Here is a 22,601-nt window from a genome sequence, read left to right on the forward strand (position 1 = left end):
ATGTTACATGTTTTCTCAAAAGTTAGAGTGAAAAGCCGATTGATAACTACACAATTCACTTCCAGTCATGGTTCCCTGTTTTACGTGCTACCTAGACGAGGATGAGATTGAAATGGGGGAGAATAGAGGAAGTTGAGAAGCCACCACGTGATGCTGCTGCCTCAGCCAAGCTTTTTGACTAGGAAAGTAACTCAATTATGTATTATTATGTATTATTAGGCCTACAGTGCCTTCAAAAACTATTCATACCCCTTGACTTATTCCACATTTTGTTGCGTTACAGCGTGAATTCAAAATGAATAAATAAATAAAATATTATGCAAATATTATGCAAAATCGGACAGGAGGATCACCTCAGTTACTCAACCCACTCAGGTCGAATATAGCAAAAAAAGCCTGGCACGACTGGAAACAAACCTCCTTGGGACGGCATGGAAGAGCACTAGTAAGCCAGTGACTCAGCCCCCAGACAGAGACATCAAGGGAAGTTTGTTACTCCAGTGCCTTGCCTTTCACCTTCGCACCCATGGGTCAGACTACACTCAAACATAGGACCTACTGAAGAGATGAGTCTTCAGTAAAGACTTAAAGGTCGAGACAGTGTCTGTCTCTCTCACATGGATAGGCAGACTATTCCATAAAAATGTAGCTCTATAGGAGAAAGCCCTGCCTCCAGCTGTTTGCTTAGAAATTCTAGGAACAATAAGGAGGCTTGCGTCTTGTGACCGTAGCATACGTGTAGGTATGTACAGCAGGACCAAATCGGAGAGATAAGTAGGAGCAAGTCCATGTGATGCTTTTTAGGTTAGCAGTCAAATCTTGAAATCAGTCCTAGCCTTAACAGGAAGCCAGTGTACACTACTGGTCAAAGGTTTTAGAACACATACTCATTCAAGTTTTTTATTTTATTTGTACTACTTTCTGCATTGTAGAATAATAGTGAAGACATCAAAACTATGAAATAACACATATGGAATCATGTAGTAACCTAAAAAGTGTTGCCTTGATGACAGTTTTGCACACTCTTGGCATTCTCTCAACCAGCTTCACCTGAAATGCTTTTCCAACAGTCTTGAAGGAGTTCCCACATATGCTGAGCACTTGTTGGCTGCTTTTCCTTCACTCTGCGGTCCAACTTATTCCAAACCATCTCAATATGGTTGAGGTCGAGGGATTGTGGAGGCCAGGTCATCTGATGCAGCACTCCATCACTCTCCTTCACGGTAAAATAGCCCTTACACAGCCTGGTGGTGTGTTGGGTCATTGTCCTGTTGAAAAACAAATGATAGTCCCACTAAGCCCAAACCAGATGGGATGGCGTATTGCTGCAGAATGCTGTGGTAGCCATGCTGGTTAAGTGTGCCTTGAATTCTAAATAAATCACAGACAGTGTCACCAGCAAAGCACCCCCACACCATAACACCTCCTCCTCCATGCTTTATGGTGGGAAATACACATACAGAGATAATCCGTTTACCCACACCGCGTCTCACAAAGACACAGTGGTTGGAACCAAAATTCTCAAATTTGGACTCCAGACCAAAGGACAAATTTCCACCAGTCTAATGTCCATTGCTCGTGTTTCTTGGCCCAAGCAAGTCTCTTCTTCTTATTGGTGTCCTTTAGTAGTGGTTTCTTTGCAGCAATTCGACCATGAAGGCCTGATTCACACAGTCTCCTCTGAACAGTTGATGTTGAGATGTGTCTGTTACTTGAACTCTGTGAAGCATTTATTTGGGCTACAATTTCTGAGGCTGGTAACTCTAATGATCTTCTTCTCTGCAGCAGAGGTAACTCTGGGTCTTCCATTCCTGTGGCAGTCTTCATGAGAGCCAGTTTCATCATAGCGCTTGATGGTTTTTGCGACTGCACTTGAAGAAACGTTCAAAGTTCTTGAAATGTTCCGTATTGACTGATCTTCATGTTTTAAAGTAATGATGGACTGTCATTTCTCTTTGCTTATTTGAGCTGTTCTTGCCATAATATGCACTTGGTCTTTTACCAAATAGGGCTATCTTATGTAAACCCCCACTACCTTGTCACAACACAACTGATTGGCTCAAAAGCATTAAGAAGGAAAGAAACTCCACAAATTAACTTTTGAGAAGGCACACCTGTTCATTGAAATGCATTCCAGGTGACTACCTCATGAAGCTGGTTGAGAGAATGCCAAGAGTGTGCAAAGCTGTCATCAAGGAAAAGGGTGGCTATTTGTAGAATCTCAAATACAAAATATATTTTGATTTGTTTAACACTTTTTTGGTTACTACATGATTCCATATGTGTTATTTCATAGTTTTGATGTATTTACTATTATTCTACAATGTAGAAAATAGTAAAAATTAAGAAAAACCTTTGAATGAGTAGGTGTTCTAAAACTTTTGACCGGTAGTGTAGAGAGGCTAGCACTGTAATATGAGGAATATGATCTTATGTTTTGGTTCTAGTCAAGATTCTAGCAGCCATATTTAGCACTAACTGAAGTTTATTTAATGCTTTATACGGGTAGCTGGAGAGTAGAGCATTGCAGTAGTCTAATCTAGAAGTGACAAAAGCATGGATGAGTTTTTCTGCATAATTTCTGGACAAAGAGTTTGTGATTACAAAGATGGAAAAAAGCTGCCCTTGAAATCTTTTTTATGTGCTTGCTCGTAAAAAGAGATCCGGGTCCAGAGTAATGACGAGGTCCTTCACAGTTTTATTTGAGACGACTGTTCAATCATCAAGATTAATTGTCAGATCAAACAGCAGGGCCCGTATCCTTAAAGATTCTGAGAATCCTCTCAGAGAGCTCCTAACTTAACCTAAAAATTCCTTGCCAGGAGTTTTAGCTTAGAAGTGATTCCAGAACATTTTCAGTGAACTCTGAGCCAGGAATGGATGAAAAATCCTATCTTAGTGAGGAGGTGTGGTTGACCCCGTTGCTAGGTATGAGTCATCATTTCAAAAGCCGTGATTGGTTGATCCTACAAGTTTGATGAAAATGAACTTTTGGTGATAATGAGCAAAGGATGTACCCTCAAATCAATAAACATAATTATACACTCTAATCTTATGCAGACTATAATTGTAAATAATATTTCACATTCAAGAAAATATCTGGAAAATGAATAGTAAGCTGTAGGGGTTATAGCCTAACATTAGAATCTAAAATATGTGAAAACTTAAGCTCATTACACCCTGTTCAAATAATGATTTGTGTCTCATTTGCTCATATTAATATCCTAGCTGGCATATTTTGTACTTTCACTTCCATATGGACCCCATTGAAAACAAGATGGCCTATCTCAAGGGGCTGTCCTTAATGAAGTAGAAATTGCAACGTTACAACTCAGTGTGAACTTAACGAGGGTAACATAGCTCAGCTTTTAACAATGTCTGTGATTGCTGGCTGGTCTATTTATGAAGGCTTGTTAACAAATATCCTACAAACACAGAAAATGGAGAGAAAAAAGGAATCGCAAGCCGAACTGGACTGAGGAGCAAGGTTTGTTGCTGGCCCAGTTGGTGAACGAACATAAAGGTATGTTACGAGGAAAATTTGGCCCAACTGTCACTAGCCAAGGCAAGAGGCGCGCCTGGGACACAATATCCCAAACAATCAATGCCTCTTTTCCACTGGTGGTGCGGACAGGCGACGATTGTGAGAAAAGGTGGTATGTGCTGCAGTCCAAGGCAAAAGATGAGATTGCAGCACACAAGCGGGAATCCTCACTCACAGGTGAGCAAAATACTATGGCCTACCACATAATCTGGCAATTTGCTCCTGCTGGCAAAGTTAATTTACATGCCTAAGTACTGTGTTCATTGACTGTTTCTTTCTAGGGGGTGGACCACCTGCAAAGCGGCTGTCCCAGGTGGCCGACACTGTCTTTCAAGTCCTGGGACACTCTGAGGTCAGTGTCACCGGGCTGCCAACAGGCATTGACACGTCAATGATGCAGGCCCTTGAAATGCAGCAAAGGTAGGACACAGGGTTATTCATATCAACAGTGTTTATTCATTGCAGAAGCCATTTCATGTGTTATCCATGCTCATTGTATTAAATTAATTTAATCAAAACAATAATTAAACTAGGCCTATGTATTTCTGTAGCATCGAGCCATCACAAGAACCGGGCCCATCAAGTTTGCCGCCTGAACCATCTGCAGCTGCTACTCAGGATAGCCCGGCGGATCAAACACCATTCCCATCCGCAGCACCTGCTCCGTCAGCATCCCTGCAGGAGAGAAGATTGCAACTCACAATTGATGTGTTTGAACAACAACAAAAAAGTCCTTTCCCTTCAGGAGGAGTACTACCGCCTTAAAATTGAACACCTAAAAAATAAACCATTTAGAGATTGTGTTCTGTGTCTTGCATTTAACAGTTGCAGGTGATGTGCAGTAAAACTGTGGTAGTTCTTAATACCATCACAAGTTCTCAAATGACATGGGGCTACAGCTTGCCTGAAATGTAAATTTGTGAAGTTTGCCCTGTAAGGCAGTCCACTCTGGGCTCGGTTCCCCTGTGGAATGTGAATATCTTCTTCACCACCATCCTCATCGTTGTCTCCATCCTCATCCTCATCGCCATCCTCCAGAGGTTCTGCAATCTGTCTAACCTTGCAAATATTGTGTAATATTGCACAGGCTATGATGACTTTGCTGACTTTTTCAGGCCTCAGCCGCACCTCTCCGTGGAGAACATGAAAGCGCCTCTTAAGCTGGCCTATGCCACGCTCCACCACCGCTCTTGTTGTCTTGTGGGCCCTACAATAGAATACAGACCTTTAATTATTTGATGGAAATATTGCACTACTTGGATGCTCTAACATATTGCTTGCATTTCATTTCCATGATTTTTGTATTGTTTGGCTTACCTGTTATAGTTTAGTTGGGGCCCTTGGCGTGGCTGGAGGTAAGGTGTAAGGAGCCATGGTTTGCATGGGTAGCCACTGTCCCCTAACAAGTGGCAATTAGCTGGCACATAGCGTCTCTCAAAAAGCTGTCTGATGCCACTCTCGGAGAGCATTCTCGCATCATGTGTGGAGCCTGGCCATTTAGCCACAATGTCCAAAATCTTCCAGGCCGCATTGAACACTATTTGCACATTGATGCTGTGGAAATTCTTCCTGTTAACAAAGACAGCCTCGTCCTCTGATGGCGCAATTATTCTCACATGTGTTTCATCAATTACACCCACAACGCCAGGGAATCCTGCAATGTCCATAAATGCCCTTTTATGTGTGTGTAAAGTGCGGGCATCCAGCGGGAATGAAACAAATTGTGTCACAATATTAGGTTGTGACAAAGCTGTCAGTGTTTGGGTGATGACTCTGCTGACGGAGGATTGGGACAGACCCAAGTCATCACTGCTGCATTGTTGCATTTTCCCTGTTGCCAAATACCTCAGGGTTGTGATTACTTTCTTCTCCGGTGTAATAGCGTTGTGGCGTCGAGTTGGTGAAGTAATTGCATCTCTAAGGAGATCCACCACAAACATGATTCCTGCACGATCCAATCTGTAGCGTCTCAATAATTCCCTGTCATCCAGTGTTTGCAGGACATCTCTCCTGCCTCCTCTGTTGGCCATTTTGTGCAGCTGCTTAGGGTAACTCCTAAGCCACTAAAAGTCCTCTTCCCTGCTCTTAGCAGATCTCGCCTTAGGAGCCCTTTTAAGCGCTAGGACTCTTGAGGAATAGCTTTTATATTAACTGGGATTTTCGTGTCACTTTTAGGGGAAATTCTAAGAAAACGTCATGCCTCTGAGAATTTTCTTAGAATTTGGCCGCTAGGAGCCACTTTTTGCACAAAAATTCTTTAGAGATACGGGCCCAGATCTCTTTGTTTCTTGGGACCTAGAGTTTGCATCTTGTCAGAGTTTAAGTGTCAGAGTTTAAAAGTAAAAAGTGTGCCGCCATCCACTTCCTTATGTCTGAAACACAGGCTTCCAGGGTAGGCAATTTTGGGGCTTCATCATGTTTCATCGAAATGTACAGCTGTGTGTCATCTGCATAGCAGTGAAAGTTGACATTGTGTTTCCAAATGACATCACCAAGAGGTAGAATATATAGTGAAAACAATAGTTGTCCTAAAACGGAACCTTGAGGAACAACGAAACTTACCATTGATTTGTCAGAGGACAAACCATCCACAGAGACAAACTGATAACTTTCCAACAGATAAGATCTAAACCAGGCAAGAACTTGTCTGTGTAGACCAATTAGGGTTTCCAATCTCTCCAAAAGAATGTGGTGTTCGATGGTGTCAAAAGCGGCACTAAGGTCTAGGAGCACGAGGACAGATGAAGAGCATTGGTCTCACTCCATTAAAAGGTAATTTACCACCTTCACGAGAGCAGTCTCAGCACTATGATGGGGGTCTAAAACCAGACTGGAGCGTTTCATATACATTTGTCTTCAGGAAGGCAGTGAGTTGCTGTGCAACAGCTTTTCAAAATGTTTTGAGAGGAATGGGAGATTCGAAATAGGCCGATATAGACCGTTTTTTACATTTTCCGGGTCAAGGTTTGGCTTTTTCTGGAGAGGCTTTATTACTGCCACTTTTAGTGAGTTTGGTACACATCAGGAGGATAGGGAGCCATTTATTATGTTCAACATAGGAGGGTCAGGCACAGGAAGTAGCTCTTTCAGTAATTTAGTTGGAATAGAGTCCAGTAGGCAACTGGAAGGTTTAGAGGCCATTACTATTATCGTGAATGTGTTGAGAGATACAGGTTTAAAAGAAACTTGAGTGTCTCCATTGATTCAAGGTCCTGGCAATTCTGTGCAGACTCAGGACAACTGAGTTTTGGAGAAATATGCATATTCAAAGAGGAGTCCGTAATTTGCTTTCTAATTATCATGATCTTTTCGTCAAAGAAGTTCATGAATTCATCACTGCTGAAGTGAAGACCATCCTCACTTGGGGAATGCTGCTTTTTAGTTAGCTTTGTGACAGTATCAAATATACAGTTTCGATTGTTTTTATTTTCCTCAATCAGGTTGGAAAAGTAGGCTGATCGAGCAGCAGTGAGGGCTGTTCGATATTTCACAGTACTCTCTTTCCAAGCTAGTCGGAAGACTTCCAGTTTGGTGGAGCGCCATTTCCGTTCCAATTCTGGAAGCTTGCTTCAGGGCTCTGGTATTTTCTGTATACTAGGGAGCTAATTTCTTGTGACAAATGTTTTTTGTTTTTAGAGGTGAGACTGCATCTAGGGTATTACGCAAGATTACGTTTAGATCCTCGTTAGGTGGTTAACTGATTTTTGTACTCCGATGTCCTTGGGTAGGTGGAGGGAGTCTGGAAGGGCATCTAGGAATCTTTGGGTTGTCCGAGAATTTATAGCGTGGCTTTTGTTTGGGGTCTGAGCAGATTATTTGTTGCGATTGCAAACGTAATAAGATGGTTCTGATAGTCCCCCCAAACAACATTTAGATCCACAATATTTATTCTACGTGACAAAACTAGATCCAGGGTATGATTGTGTAGGTCCCAATACATGTTGGACAATACCCACTGGGTCGATGATGGCTTCTAAAGCCTTTTGGAGTGAGTCTGTGAACTTTTCAAGTGAATATTGAAGTCACCAAAAATGTGAATATTATCTGCCATGACTACGAGGTCCGATAGGAATTCAGGGAACTCAGTGAGGAACGCTGTATACGGCCCAGGAGGCCTGTAAACAGTAGCTATAAAAAGTGATTGAGTAGGCTGCATAGATTTCATGACTAGATGCTCAAAAGACAATAACGCAGTCATTTTTTCTTCCATAAATTGAAATTTGCTGTCGTAAATGTTAGCAACACCTCCGCCTTTGCGGGATGCAAGTGGATATGGTCACTAGTGTAACCAGAAGGAGAGGCCTCATTTAACACAGTAAATTCAGGCTTGAGCTATGTTTCAGTCAGGCCAATCATATCAAGTTTATGATCAGTGATTAGTTCATTGACTATGACTGCCTTGGAAGTGAGGGATCTAACATTAAGTAGTCCTATTTTGAGATGTGAGATATTATCACACTCACTTTCAATAATGACAGGAATAGAGGAGGTCTTTATTCCAGTGAGATTGCTAAGGATAACACCGCCATGTTTATGGGCGGCAGGTAGCTTAGTGGTTAAGAGCGTTGTGCCAGTAACCGAAAGGTCGCTGGTTCTAATCCCCGAGCCGACTAGGTGAAAAATCTGTCGATGTGCCCTTGAGCAAGGCACTTAACCCTAATTGCTCCTGTAAGTCGCTCTGGATAAGAGCGTCTGCTAAATGACTAATTATAATTATATTATAATTATAATTATAATTTAGTTTTGCCTAAATCGAGGCACAGACCCAGTCTCAATGTGGAAAAATGATTTGACTACACTGACTCTGCTAGTGGCAGACTCCACTAAGCTGGAAGGCTGGCTAACAGCCTGCTGCCTGGCCTGCAGCTTATCTCATTGTGGAGCTACTGGATAGGAGTTCGAGACCTGTCTATGTTGATAAATAAGATGAAAGCACTCCTTCAGCTTGGATGGAGTCCATCACGCCTCAGCAGGCCAGACTTGAGCCTGTTTATGGGGGGGGGGGAAAATAGTATTTTGGGAGGGGAGGAAAAAAGTGTTCTACCAGCGATTGGGTTGTGCGAGTCTACTTTAGAGCTCATCACTCCCCCTAACTGGGAGGGGTCCAGAGACCATTTCTCGATACCAACACATCTTTCTAGCTAAGTTACACGCTGAAGTTGCACTTAGTAAACTCTGACTGTTTTATCCCAACATTGTTGGTGCCGACATGGATAACAATATCCCTATACCATCTACACTCGCCAGTTTTAGCCTCAGCCATCACCATCTTCAGATTAGCCTTTACGTCGGTAGCCCTGCCCCCTGGTAAACAATGTATAATTGCAGGATGATTCTTTTTAAGTCTAATATTGCGGGGATAATGGAGTCGCCAATGACAGAACTAAGACATTGTTAAACTTAAATACAGAGTTTGATTAAATAGTTATTAAGAATAAAAAGCGAAAAGGTTTGGCAGGTAGCCAAGTAGCAACAAACAGTAGCAACAAACAGTACAGAGTCAATACTTTGTAGAAGCACCTTTGACAGCGATTACAGCTGTGTTTTCCTGGGTAAGTCTCTAAGAGCTTTCCACACCTGGATTGTGCAATATTTGCCCATTATTCTTTTCAAAATTCTTCAAGTTCTGTCAAATTGGTTGTTGATAATTTCTAGACAACCATTGTCATTGGCCTCATGGTGAAATCCCTGAGTGGTTTCCTTCCTCTCCAGCAACTGAGTTAGGAAGGATGCCTGTATCTTTGTAGTAACTGGGTGTATTGATACACCATCCAAAGTGTAATGAATAACTTCACCATGCTCAAAGGGATATTCAATGTCTGGTTTTATTTTCTATACCCATCTACCCTTTTTTGCGAGGCATTGGAAAACCTCCCTGGCCTATGTGTTTGAATCTATGTTTGAAATTCTCTGCTCGACTGAGAGACCTTATAGATAATTGTATGTGTAGGATACAGAGATGAGGTAGTCATTCAAAACTTATGTTAAACACTATTATTGCACACAGAGTGCATCCATGCAACTTATTATGTGACAAGGGGTGTGAATACTAGCTAGGTCTGTTTTTTAACACTTTTATCTCTCTCTCTCTCTCTCTCTCTCTCTCTCTCTCTCTCTCTCTCTCTCTCTCTCTCTCTCTCTCTCTCTCTCTCTCTCTCTCTCTCTCTCTCTCTCTCTCTCTCTCTCTCTCTCTCTCTCTCTCTCTCTCTCTCTCTCTCTCTCTCTCTCTCTCTCTCTCTGACACAGTGGTGGGCCGTCAGCTCTCAGACCGTGAGGACAGGCAGGGGCTGGAAAGACTGAACAAGATGCTGCTGAGGCTGCAAAAGGGCTGAGGGACAGTCACACCCTCACAGGACACACACTAACAGCCTAGGTGAGCCTAGATAAACTTCAATGTACTGGAGGACTACTCTAGAAATGGTTGGCTTTGTTACAGGAAAGATAGAAATGAGAATATGATGTGGTTTGTTTGTGTAGCACCTGAATGGACAAGCAGTTATGCATCGTAGGGGACCAACATTATTTTGGGATGTGGCACTCCAGTGCGTGTGACTCATTGCAGACATAGGCACTAGTAAAGGGACTCATAGTCTTCACACAGTAGCTCAGATTGCCACTGGTCATTTCGCCCCTCTCTTGCATGCTTTTCATTTGTTTCCATTCTGACTCTTCCTGTATTAGACTATAGGCCTAGTAGAATATATGTACATAACAAATGTAAGTTGTAAAAGCCAATTATTGTTATTATATGCCTTATTCTTATTTTGTAATTCCAGTTCAATTTTGGTGACAATTTCCCTGAGATTAATATTGTATATAATGTTTTGGTTATGATAGCGATATAACTTCAGGTTTGAATGAGACAATGTATTCCCCTAACCTTATTCTTTCAATAAAGTTATTGTTTGATTAATATTTTATTACTTGTGTATGTCTTTCCTTATCATATGTAAGACTAAATGCCATTTGTAATATGTTTTAGTGCATATACACTGAGTGTACAAAACATTAAGGACACCTGCTCTTTCCAATACATACTGTAGACTGACCAGGTGAATCCAGGTGAAAGCTATGATCCCTTATTGATGTCACCTGTTAAATCCACTTCAATCAGTGTAGATGAAGGGGAGGAGACAGGTTAAAGAAGGATTTTTAAGCCTTGAGACATGGATTGTGTATGTGTGCCATTCAGAGGGTGAATGGGCAAGACAAAATATTTAAGTGCCTTTGAACGGGGTATGGTAGTAGGTGCCAGGCGCACCGGTTTGTGTCAAGAACTGCAACGGAAGGTGTTCCTAATGTTTTGTACTATGTTTTAATATATTATAAACATATGAAGGAACATCCATAGAATTCTAGAAAAATACCACTTCACTAAAACAGCTGTAACTCATTCACAGTAAAAGGTATGACTATTCTGATTTCAGATTTTCACCTCAATATGCTCTAAGTCTTTCTCTATCTTGATTGGGAAGTTGTGTAAATGGCTGTTGTTTGGGAAAGAAGTGTTTATTTTCATACAAGATACACATTTTCACAGGTGTTTTTTCTTGACTGAATACCATTTGATTGTGTGTATTGTATGTCATATCATTTGAAATGCATGTTTTTCAGCTTATGTATAATTTTTTCATATATGGTTTGACACCAGCAAATTATACTCATTAATGCACACAAAGGTCATGGTCTCAGTAAATTCAGGAATTCCAAAACTCTCCTGCCAGTGATGCAACAATGCCAATATGGCAATTTACAGTTACAGTTAGCTGGTGTCCTATAGCCTAGCCCCTTTAAAGTGGAACTGACAGCATTTTAGCAACATGAAATCTTATTACAATCTGTTCATATACACCCCCAGGTGGGGCTTCAGAGTGGCGCAGTGGTCTAAGGCACTGCATCGCAGTGCTAGCTGTGCCACTAGAAATCCTGGTTCGAATCCAGGCTCTGTCGTAGCCGGCCGCGACTGGGAGACCCGTGGGGCGGCGCACAATTGGTCCAGGGTAGGGGAGGGAATGGCCGGCAGGGATGTAGCTCAGTTGGTAGAGCATGGCGTTTGCAACGCCAGGGTTGTGGGTTTGATTCCCACAGGGGGCCAGTATAAAACAAATAATGTATGCACTCACTAACTGTAAGTCGCTCTGGATAAGAGCATCTGCTAAATGATCCCCCAAAAAATATGGTCATTTTCATGTTTTCATAGAATGTTTGGCAATGACATATAGTAAGGCATTTGTGAAAATTCTATAGCAATATAGAGTGGGAAAGTGGCTGTGCGTTTGGACAATTAGACACTGACTGCAGTAAATAAAACCTAATATAAATATCTGTCTTGTCCAGGACCAGAGTCTGATCAATACAAGTGAGGGTGGGGAGCTCTATGTCAGAAAGCTATGAGGTAGATAATGGTACCCCTCAGGGAAGTGTCATTAGTCCTTTGTTGTTCTCCATTATGATTGACGATGTATTCTCCCAGGTGAGATCTGATATTGGGAGGTCATTGTTTGCGGATGATGGGGCACTGTGGAAGAGAGGGAGAAATATTACCCATACAGCCAGTAGAGTTCAGGAAGCAATCAGTGAAGTTGAGCAGTGGTCCCTCAGGTGGGTCTTCAAGTTCTCAGTTGAGAAAACACAGACTGTGTTTTCTTCTAGAAGCAAGGTTGGGGAGGAAATATATTCGAAGTCGTATGGAATGAATCTGGAGAGGGTGGGAGTGTTTAGGTTCCTGGGGGTCTGGTTTAAAACTCTAATGACATGGGCAGAGCATATTAACAGAGTAGTTGTCAAAGGAAAGAAAATATTGAATTTGATGCTTTGCCTGTCAGGAATGGAGTGGGGGGTCAGATAGAATGGCGTTGAAAATGCTATATATAGCGCTGTTAAGGTCATCACTGCTATTTGGTATTTTATTAGGATCCCCATTAGCTGTTGCAAAAGCAGCAGCTACTCTTCCTGGGGTCCACACAAACATGAAACATGACATAATACAGAACATTAATAGATAAGAACAAGAACTGGACTATGGAAGTGTAGCATATTGATCAGCAGCTCAGACGTCTTTTTAAAAAGCTAGATGTTGTGGTGCACTCAGGACCTCCCCGGTGGCAGCTGTTAAAGTTAACAGCATCCCCGGTGGATGCTGTTAAAGTTAAGAAGACAACAATTAACCATGACATATTGGGTAATATTGTTACATAAGGTTACACATCCTAGAAAAAGGTACTCCTAGAGTGCTGGGAACAATTAACGAAATCTGAATAAAAATGTTGGGTGGATAGGAAATGGCATGGCGAGAGAGATGGGGTTGTTTGGGAGGGAGTTTAGCCCCTCTGTGGTTCTTCCTGCTATCTCACCTTGGTTGCTCCCTCAGCCAGTGATAGATCTATGGTTGCTTGAGAGGGTAAGGAAGGAGTAGATTCAGTTGTAAGTGAACATTTAGGAACACAATACTATGTTTTCTTGAATATATTCACAGATGGATCTAAGGACCCTATAACAGGGAGGACAGCTGCAGCTTTTAGTGTTCCTGAGTTTAAGGTGGCAGTGACAAAAAGAACAATGGATCATTTATCTATTTACATAATGGAGTTGATGGCCATACTATTGGCTGCAGAGTGGGTGGAGGAGGTGAAGCCAGACAGGGTAGTCATCTGTTCTGACTCCAGTGCAGCACTGATGAGCTTAAATTAATTTGCGTCTCAGAGCAGACAGGATGTATTATATGAGGTTTTGCAGTGCTTGTATAGGGTGAGACAGATGGGGGTATTTGTGATGTTCCTCTGGGTACCAGCTCAAGTGGGAGTAGAGGGGAATGAGGAGGTGGATGTTATCACCAAGCAGGCTCTTAAACATCCTAACGTTGAGATGTAATTGTCAATCAGTAAAGCAGAAGCCAAGGGGTTGATAAAAACAGTGGTTAAAACCAAATGGCAAGAGTTGTGGGAAAGGGAAGACACCTGTATAAGATTCAGGAAAAGGTGGTGGCAGGGAGGTCACCAGGCCGAGAGAGAAGGGAGGAAAGTGTAATCACAAGGCTGAGACTGGGACACACAAGGCTCAGTAGTACATTGAAATTGGTGGGGAAACATCCGACTGGGAGGTGTGATCATTGTCAGGAGGAGATGGAGACGGTGGAACACGTTCTATTTCAGTGCCAGAAATATGGGAGGGAAAGGGAGCGATTGTTATTAGATTTGAGGAGTAATCAAATCAAATCAAATGTTATTTGTCACATACACGTGTTTAGCAGATATTATAGCGGGTGTAGCGAAATGCTTGTGCTTCTAGCTCCGACAGCGCAGTAATATCTAACAATTTCACAACATATACCCAATACACACAAAACTAGTAAGGAATGGGATTTAAGAATATATACAGTGGGGAGAACAAGTATTTGATACACTGCCGATTTTGCAGGTATTCCTACTTACAAAGCATGTAGAGGTCTGTAATTTTTATCATAGGTACACTTCAACTGTGAGAGACTGAATCTAAAACAAAAATCCAGAAAATCACATTGTATGATTTTTAAGTAATTAATTTGCATTTTATTGCATGACATAAGTATTTGATCACCTACCAACCAGTAAGAATTCCGGCTCTCACAGACCTGTTAGTTTTTCTTTAAGAAGCCCTCCTGTTCTCCACTCATTACCAGTATTAACTGCACCTGTTTGAACTTGTTATCTGTATAAAAGACACCTGTCCACACACTCAATCAAACAGACTCCAACCTCTCCACAATGGCCAAGACCAGAGAGCTGTGTAAGGACATCAGGGATAAAATTGTAGACCTGCACAAGGCTGGGATGGGCTACAGGACAATAGGCAAGCAGCTTGGTGAGAAGGCAACAACTGTTGGCGCAATTATTAGAAAATGGAAGAAGTTCAAGATGACGGTCAATCAACCTCGGTCTGGGGCTCCATGCAAGATCTCACCTCGTGGGGCATCAATGATCATGAGGAAGGTGAGGGATCAGCCCAGAACTACACTGCAGGACCTGGTCAATGACCTGAAGAGAGCTGGGATCACAGTCTCAAAGAAAACAATTAGTAACACACTACGCCGTCATGGATTAAAATCCTGCAGCGCACGCAAGGTCCCCCTGCTCAAGCCAGCGCATGTCCAGGCCCGTCTGAAGTTTGCCAATGACCATCTGGATGATCCAGAGGAGGAATGGGAGAAGGTCATGTGGTCTGATGAGACCAAAATAGAGCTTTTTGGTCTAAACTCCACTTGCCGTGTTTGGAGGAAGAAGAAGGATGAGTACAACCCCAAGAACACCATCCCAACCGTGAAGCATGGAGGTGGAAACATCATTCTTTGGGGATGCTTTTCTGCAAAGGGGACAGGACGACTGCACCGTATTGAGGGGAGGATGGATGGGGCCATGTATCGCGAGATCTTGGCCAACAACCTCCTTCCCTCAGTAAGAGCATTGAAGATGGGTCGTGGCTGGGTCTTCCAGCATGACAACGACCCGAAACACACAGCCAGGGCAACTAAGGAGTGGCTCCGTAAGAAGCATCTCAAGGTCCTGGAGTGGCCTAGCCAGTCTCCAGACCTGAACCCAATAGAAAATCTTTGGAGGGAGCTGAAAGTCCGTATTGCCCAGCGACAGCCCCGAAACCTGAAGGATCTGGAGAAGGTCTGTATGGAGGAGTGGGCCAAAATCCCTGCTGCAGTGTGTGCAAACCTGGTCAAGACCTACAGGAAACATATGATCTCTGTAATTGCAAACAAAAGGTTTCTGTACCAAATATTAAGTTCTGCTTTTCTGATGTATCAAATACTTATGTCATGCAATAAAATGCAAATTAATTACTTAAAAATCATACAATGTGATTTTCTGAATTTTTGTTTTAGATTCCGTCCCTCACAGTTGAAGTGTACCTATGATAAAAATTACAGACCTCAACATGCTTTGTAAGTAGGAAAACCTGCAAAATCGGCAGTGTATCAAATACTTGTTCTCCCCACTGTACATATATGGACAAGCAATGACAGAGGGGTTGAAGAGTCAAGATTAAGTGAACTGCTGGGGAAATCTTCAGGGGATGTAGTATTTAATTATGTATTTTGTTTCCTTAGGGAGACGATAATATTGGGTAGGATTTAGACCTTCCCTGTCTCTGGTCCACACTCCAGTCCAGTTGGTGGCTGTAATGCACCTTAAAGTTGGTTGCCAACCGCCATAACAAAATCCACAGAAGAAGAAGAAGTAGAACCAGAGTCTACGCAGATCAGTGCGCCATAGCCAATCAGAGCTACAGTAGGCCTATATGCAAATAAGCCATTTGCCAAACGGGCCTGCCATCATTCACTCTGAACTGGACTGGCAGTAGCAACAGCGCGACTTTAGATCATAAGAGCGCATTCGCCAAAAACCACCTGAATGGATTTCTGTAAATATGTAAATACCGCAAGAGTCCTCTGACATTTGGGAACTTCACAGTCCTACTGACCAAACAACCATGAAAAGTCAACTGAGGGAGAGAGCCTATGCACGTCAACAACAAATCAAATCAAATCAAATTTGATTGGTCACATACACATATTTAGCAGATGTTATTGCAGGTGTAGCGAAATGCTTGTGTTCCTAGCTCCAACAGTGCAGTAGTATCTACAATTCACAACAATACACACAAATCTAAAAGTAAAATAATTTCATTAAGAAATATATAAATATTAGGACGAGCAATGTCGGAGTGGCATTGACTACAATACAGTAGAATAGAATACAGTATATACATATGAAATGAGTAAAGCAGTATGTAAACATTATTAAAGTGACTAGTTTTCCATTATTAAAGTGACCAGTGATTCCATGTCTATGTATATGGGGAAGCAGCCTCTAAGGTGCAGGGTTGAGTAACCGGATGGTAGCCTGTTAGTGATGGCTATTTAACAGTCTGATGGCCTTGAGACAGAAGCTGTTTTTCAGTCTCTCGGTCCCAGCTTTGATGCACCTGTACTGACCTCCCCTTCTGGATGGTAGCGGGGTGAACAGGCCGTGGCTTGGGTGGTTGATGTCCTTGATTATCTTTTTGGCCTTCCTGTGACATCGGTGCTGTAGGTGTCCTGGAGGGCAGGCAGTGTGCCCCCGGTGATGCGTTGGGCAGACCGCACCACCCTCTGGAGAGCCCTGCGGTTGCAGGCCGTGCGGTTGCCGTACCAGGCGGTGATACAGCCCGACAGGATGCTCTCAATTGTGCATCTGTAAAAGTTTGTGAGGGTCTTAGGGGCCAAGCTGAATTTCTTCAGCCTCCTGAGGTTGAAGAGGCGCTGTTGCGCCTTCTTCACCACACTGTATGTGTGGGTAGACCCTTTCAGATTGTCAGTGATGTGTACGTTGAGGAACTTTAAGCTTTCTACCTTCTCCACTGCGGTCCCGTCGATGTAAATAGAGGCGTGCTCCTGAAGTCCACGATCAGCTCCTTCATTTTGTTGACGTTGCGGGAGAGGTTATTTTCCTGGCACCACTACACCAGGGCCCTCACCTCCTCCCTGTAGGCGGTCTCGTCATTGTTGGTAATCAGGCCTACTACTGTTGTGTCGTCTGCAAACTGCAAACAGATGATTGAGTTGGAGGAGTGCGTGGCCACGCAGTCATGGGTGAACAGGGAGTACAGGAGGGGGCTGAGCGTGCACCCTTGTGGGGACGCTATGTTGAGGATTAGCGAAGTGGAGGTGTTGTTTCCTACCTTCACCACCTGGGGGCGGCTCGTCAGGAAGTCCAGGACCCAGTTGCACACGGCGGGGTTCAGACCCAGGGCCTCGAGCTTAATGATGAGCTTGGAGGGTACTATGGTGTTGAAGGCTGAGCTATAGTCAATGAACAGCATTCTTACATACACTACCAGTCAAAAGTTTGGACACACCTACTCATTCAAGGGTTTTTCTTTATTTTTGCTATTTTTTACATTGTAGAATAATAGTGAAGACATCAAAACTATGAAATAACACATATGGAATCATGTAGTAACCAAAAAAGTGTTAAACAAATCAAAATATATTTTATATTTGAGATTCTTCAAATAGCCACCCTTTGCACACATTATCTGCCCTTTTCTCCCACCTTCCTAACTGACCAATCAACATAAATAACTCAATTAGTTGAATCATGGCTGTTGCACCCACAACCAAGGACTGGTGATGTAAAATATAATGAAACCTAACAGACCAATCCTTCTCTCTCATCTCCACAGACATTTACATTTACATCATTTAGCAGACGCTCTTATCCAGAGCGACTTACAAATTGGTGCATTCAACTTATGATAGCCAGTGGGACAACCACTTCCCTGCCCTGTCTGAGTGCCTGACATACAGCCCCACCTGTGTAGGTCGACTCAACAAGCCAGAGAAAGAGATCATGGAGGGTGTGACGAGGGACCTTCCCGAGCCGGCTAACCCCCTCCTCCTGACTGTGTTCCTTCGCCACCTGCGCCTCACGCGTCTCCTCTTGGAGGGCGGGGCCTACATCAACGAGAGCGACGTGCATGGCCAGACGGCCCTGATGGTGGCCTGTAAGACGCGGCACGCCGACCCGCAGAGCACCAGCCGACCCGCCTGGTCCAGTACCTGCTGGAGAGCGGAGCCGACCCAACATCCAGGACAAGGCGGGCCACTCAGCCCTGATGCATGCCTGCCTGGAGAAGGGCTGGGGTCAGGGTGGTGTCCCTGCTCCTGGCCAGTGGAGCGGACCCGGGCATGGAGGACCGGTCTGGGAGCTCCGCATTGGTCCATGCAGTCACTGCCGGCGACAAAGAGGCTCTGAAGGTGCTGCTGGACACCTGCAAGACCAGAGGGAAGGAGGTGATCATCATTACCACCAACACACTCCCCTGTGGGACGTCCAGGACCAAGCAGTACCTCAACGTGCCTCCTCTAACCCCGCTGCACCCGACGACTGCTCCTCCCTGCGCCTCACCCTCTGAGATCCAGCTCCTCACCTCCCCTCTGTACACCCCCTCCTCCTCTCATCCTCCTCAGCAGGTCTTCAACTTTAAGGAGGACCAACCTTCTGGGTGTGAGGCAGTGAGCTCCCAGCCTGACATCCAGTCACATGCTCTGGTTCTTGGGCAGAGCAGGGTGGAAAGGCTGCTGCAGCCCCTCCAGAGGCTGAACTCAGAGCCCTGGCAGAGGATCCCTGCCTCTCTACTGGCCCTGCAGCCCTGCGGTGCCCCAGACGACCTCCCAGACATCAGCCCAGAAAAGGAGCTCTCTTTCATGACCAGCAGGCTGGGCTGGAACAACTGCGACAACAGCGCCCCCATCCGGTGCAACTGCAGTACTGACTTGGATCGCAACACTGCTAATGCTATTAGCTTTAGCAAGTCTGAGGGGAGGTTGAATGAGGAAGAGGTAGGGGAAAGGAGTCATAGAGAGGAGGAAAGGGCGCTGTTGGTGCATAAGTTGTCCTTTGCCGGCCTCTCTTCGCCCCACTCTGCCTCCAACCCAAACCTCCACTCCCACAGCCTTGGCACAGGCCTAGGTGCCCTTTTCCTCTCCTCCTCCATTGGAACCAAAGTTCCCGGCTGCCCCCTCCTCAGCCTGGCTGTGTCCAGCCTGCACAGCATCATCCAGAGACGCAACCTGGGTTCTGACCACTACAGCTCTGACCCCCAGCTGGCTGTGTCTACCGGGGGCTTCTCAGAGGACAGCCAAGCCCCACTGGAGAGTGAAGACTGGTCACCTCACGCTTCTCCACCCTGCTGAGCTCCAGGGAGTCACTGGAGGCCCCAAGCCTGACCAGGAAAGCACTCTCTGACCCGCCATGGGTGCCTGCCCCCCCCTGAACTCCCACCCTCACATCCCCATCCCTCACATCGCCGGAGGGGCCAACCCCTGCCCCAGTACCTGTTTCCCCAATCCCAACCCCTGTGTCCTGGGTAGCAGCCCCAGCAGAAGGGCTGTCTGTGGGGCTGTAGCAGGCCTGAGGCCCCTACTCCACTATGCTCCCTCTGGCCTCCCCAGAGACCTGAGGACCAAGAGGATGCTGCTGAGGAGACACTCCATGCAGACAGACCAGATCAAGCAGCTGGGAGACTTTAATGGGATCTTTGGCCACTGAGAGGCAGCAGTGTCTGATACACCACCGTTTTTCAATGTTGATCCTGGGGACACAATGATGGATTTCACTCCAGGTGCAATGTCTCACGTCAAATGGCGTGACTACTCTGTCGGCACAGGCAACCCATTGTGTTAGAATGACGTATCTGTCGGAGACAAGTTCCCAATGAGCATCAATTTTCCTGTTGTTCTTGTGATATTCTTGTGTATTTGTCATGTTCATTTAATAAAATTAAAATATGTAAAGATGAGCATAAATTGTACACTAATTATTAGGGCCTACTTATAATTGCGAATTATCTTAAAGACAATGAGAAACACTGGTTCTATAAATATTTTAAGACAAAAACCGAAGCATTAGAACAAGCATTTAGTCAAATATTTACCATTTTGAGCTTTGTTAATGGGAGTAGCTGGTTAAAATGAAAGCCTACATTCATTGTGAGCCAATAAATCCTATGTGCTTAAAGCCTCACTTTAAAGAACTTGCAGGACTGTAGCAATGCTCATAAACTTAGTGTACAAAAAATGTAATCCAGGTTAAAGCTATGATCCCTTATTGGTGTCACTTGTTAAATCCACTTCAATCAGTGTAGATGAAGGGGAGGAGACAATTGAGACATGGATTGTGTGCGTGCAACTCAATATTAGGAAGGTGTTCTTAATGTTTTGTACACTCAGTATATGTGTGATTAGATCCCAGTGTACTACAGTAAGTCATGTTAATGTAAAATGAAAACACTCACATGCTGAATAAAGGACAATGAAAATAATGTGCACAATCAGAATGTATTATGTAATGTAATATATTCATTTATGACAAATCAGAGCAAACAATTTGACTGTGACAAATTAGAATTTTTCCAAAACCAGAAATGGGGAAAGACAAGCGCTATATCCACAGCAGCATGTAGAGGGCAGCATAGAACACAGGGCCAGGGAAGAACAGCCAAAGCCATTTCATTTGTTTCAGTGATCCCCCTCATGATCTAGTAGTAGTCTATAACCAACAAGAAGGTCAGTGGTGACAAGTGACATCCCAGTCATACTTAAATCAGAACTTTGAACGTGGTGGTGAGCCTGCTGGCATGTACAAGCCTGCATGTCACCAATATATCATTGCATGCCACACGGTCACAGGTGGTGTGGATCATTTCTTCCACAGTCAAATGAGGTGGGAAAAATACATGAAAAGGGGGTTGAGTTACACAATCAATATACAGCATTATTGATGCAAGAAAAATATTTTTGCAATGTAGTAATTCTATACAGTGACTTTTCCATATTTGTGTTTATTGGGAGAGGACAATGGAAAGACAAAAAAATAAGGGGAGAGTGCAAGTCAGTGGGCCGGATTGAAACCCATGCCAACCGTAGAATAGAACAGTCGGATTGAAACCCATGCCAACTGTAGAATAGAATAGTCGGATTGAAACCCATGCCAACCGTAGAATAGAATAGTCGGATTGAAACCCATGCCAACTGTAGAATAGAATAGTCGGATTGAAACTCATGCCAACCGTAGAATAGAATAGTCGGATTGAAACCCATGCCAACCGTAGAATAGAATAGTCGGATTGAAACCCATGCCAACTGTAGAATAGAATAGTCGGATTGAAACCCATGCCAACTGTGTGGTCCTCTGTAGCTCAGCTGGTAGAGCACGGCGCTTGTAACGCCAGGGTAGTGGGTTCGATCCCCGGGACCACCCATACACAAAAATGTATGCACGCATGACTGTAAGTCGCTTTGGATAAAAGCGTCTGCTAAATGGCATATTATTATTATTATTATTAACTGTAGAATAGAATAGTCGGATTGAAACCCATGCCTACAGTAAAATAGAATAGCTGAATTGAAACCCATGCCAACTGTAAAATAGAATAGTCAGATTGAAACCCATGCCTACAGTAAAATAGAATACTTGGATTGAAACCCATGCCAACTGTATGAAACCCATGCCAACTGTAGAATAGAACAGTCGGATTGAAACCCATGCCAACTGTAGAATAGAATAGTCGGATTGAAACTCATGCCAACTGTAGAATAGAATACTTGGATTGAAACCCATGCCAACAGTAGAATAGAATAGTCAGATTGAAACCCATGCCAACTGTAGAATAGAATAGTCGGATTGAAACTCATGCCAACTGTAGAATAGAATACTTGGATTGAAATCCATGCCAACTGTAGAATAGAATAGTCAGATTGAAACCCATGCCAACTGTAGAATAGAATAGTCAGATTGAAACCCATGCCAACTGTAGAATAGAATAGTCGGATTGAAACTCATGCCAACTGTAGAATAGAATAGTCAGATTGAAACCCATGCCAACTGTAGAATAGAATAGTCAGATTGAAACCCATGCCAACTGTAGAATAGAATAGTCAGATTGAAACCCATGCCAACTGTAGAATAGAATAGTCAGATTGAAACCCATGCCAACTGTAGAATAGAATAGTCAGATTGAAACCCATGCCAACTGTAGAATAGAATAGTCGGATTGAAACTCATGCCAACTGTAGAATAGAATACTTGGATTGAAACCCATGCCAACTGTAGAATAGAATAGTCAGATTGAAACCCATGCCAACTGTAGAATAGAATAGTCAGATTGAAACCCATGCCAACTGTAGAATAGAATAGTCGGATTGAAACTCATGCCAACTGTAGAATAGAATACTTGGATTGAAACCCATGCCAACTGTAGAATAGAATAGTCAGATTGAAACCCATGCCAACCGTAGAATAGAATAGTCAGATTGAAACCCATGCCAACTGTAGAATAGAATAGTCGGATTGAAACTCATGCCAACTGTAGAATAGAATACTTGGATTGAAACCCATGCCAACTGTAGAATAGAATAGTCGGATTGAAACCCATGCCAACTGTAGAATAGATACAGTGGCTTGTGAACGTATTCACCCCCCTTGGCATTTTTCCTATTTTGTTGCCTTACAACCTGGAATTAAAATGGATT

General features: G+C 43.6%; 1 long non-coding RNA gene and 1 pseudogene across 2 annotated transcripts; one reads left to right on the top strand and one right to left on the bottom strand.

Annotated features, from left to right (window-relative positions):
• Window positions 1–4,106: 4,106 nt before the first annotated feature.
• Window positions 4,107–4,904, bottom strand: LOC311128247. Its single transcript, XR_014613200.1, has 3 exons — window positions 4,862–4,904; window positions 4,449–4,751; window positions 4,107–4,219 (listed from the first exon to the last, which is right to left on the bottom strand). It is a non-coding gene; the product is annotated as an uncharacterized lncRNA (long non-coding RNA).
• A 13,015-nt stretch (window positions 4,905–17,919) lies between these two features.
• On the top strand, window positions 17,920–19,265 carry LOC311127479 (ankyrin repeat domain-containing protein 34B-like; annotated as a pseudogene). Its single transcript has one exon. The product of its transcript is annotated as an ankyrin repeat domain-containing protein 34B-like (transcript).
• Window positions 19,266–22,601: the final 3,336 nt, after the last annotated feature.

This window comes from Coregonus lavaretus (genome assembly GCF_964263955.1).
Source record: "Coregonus lavaretus genome assembly, chromosome: 4".
Taxonomy (NCBI): Eukaryota; Metazoa; Chordata; class Actinopteri; order Salmoniformes; family Salmonidae; genus Coregonus; species Coregonus lavaretus.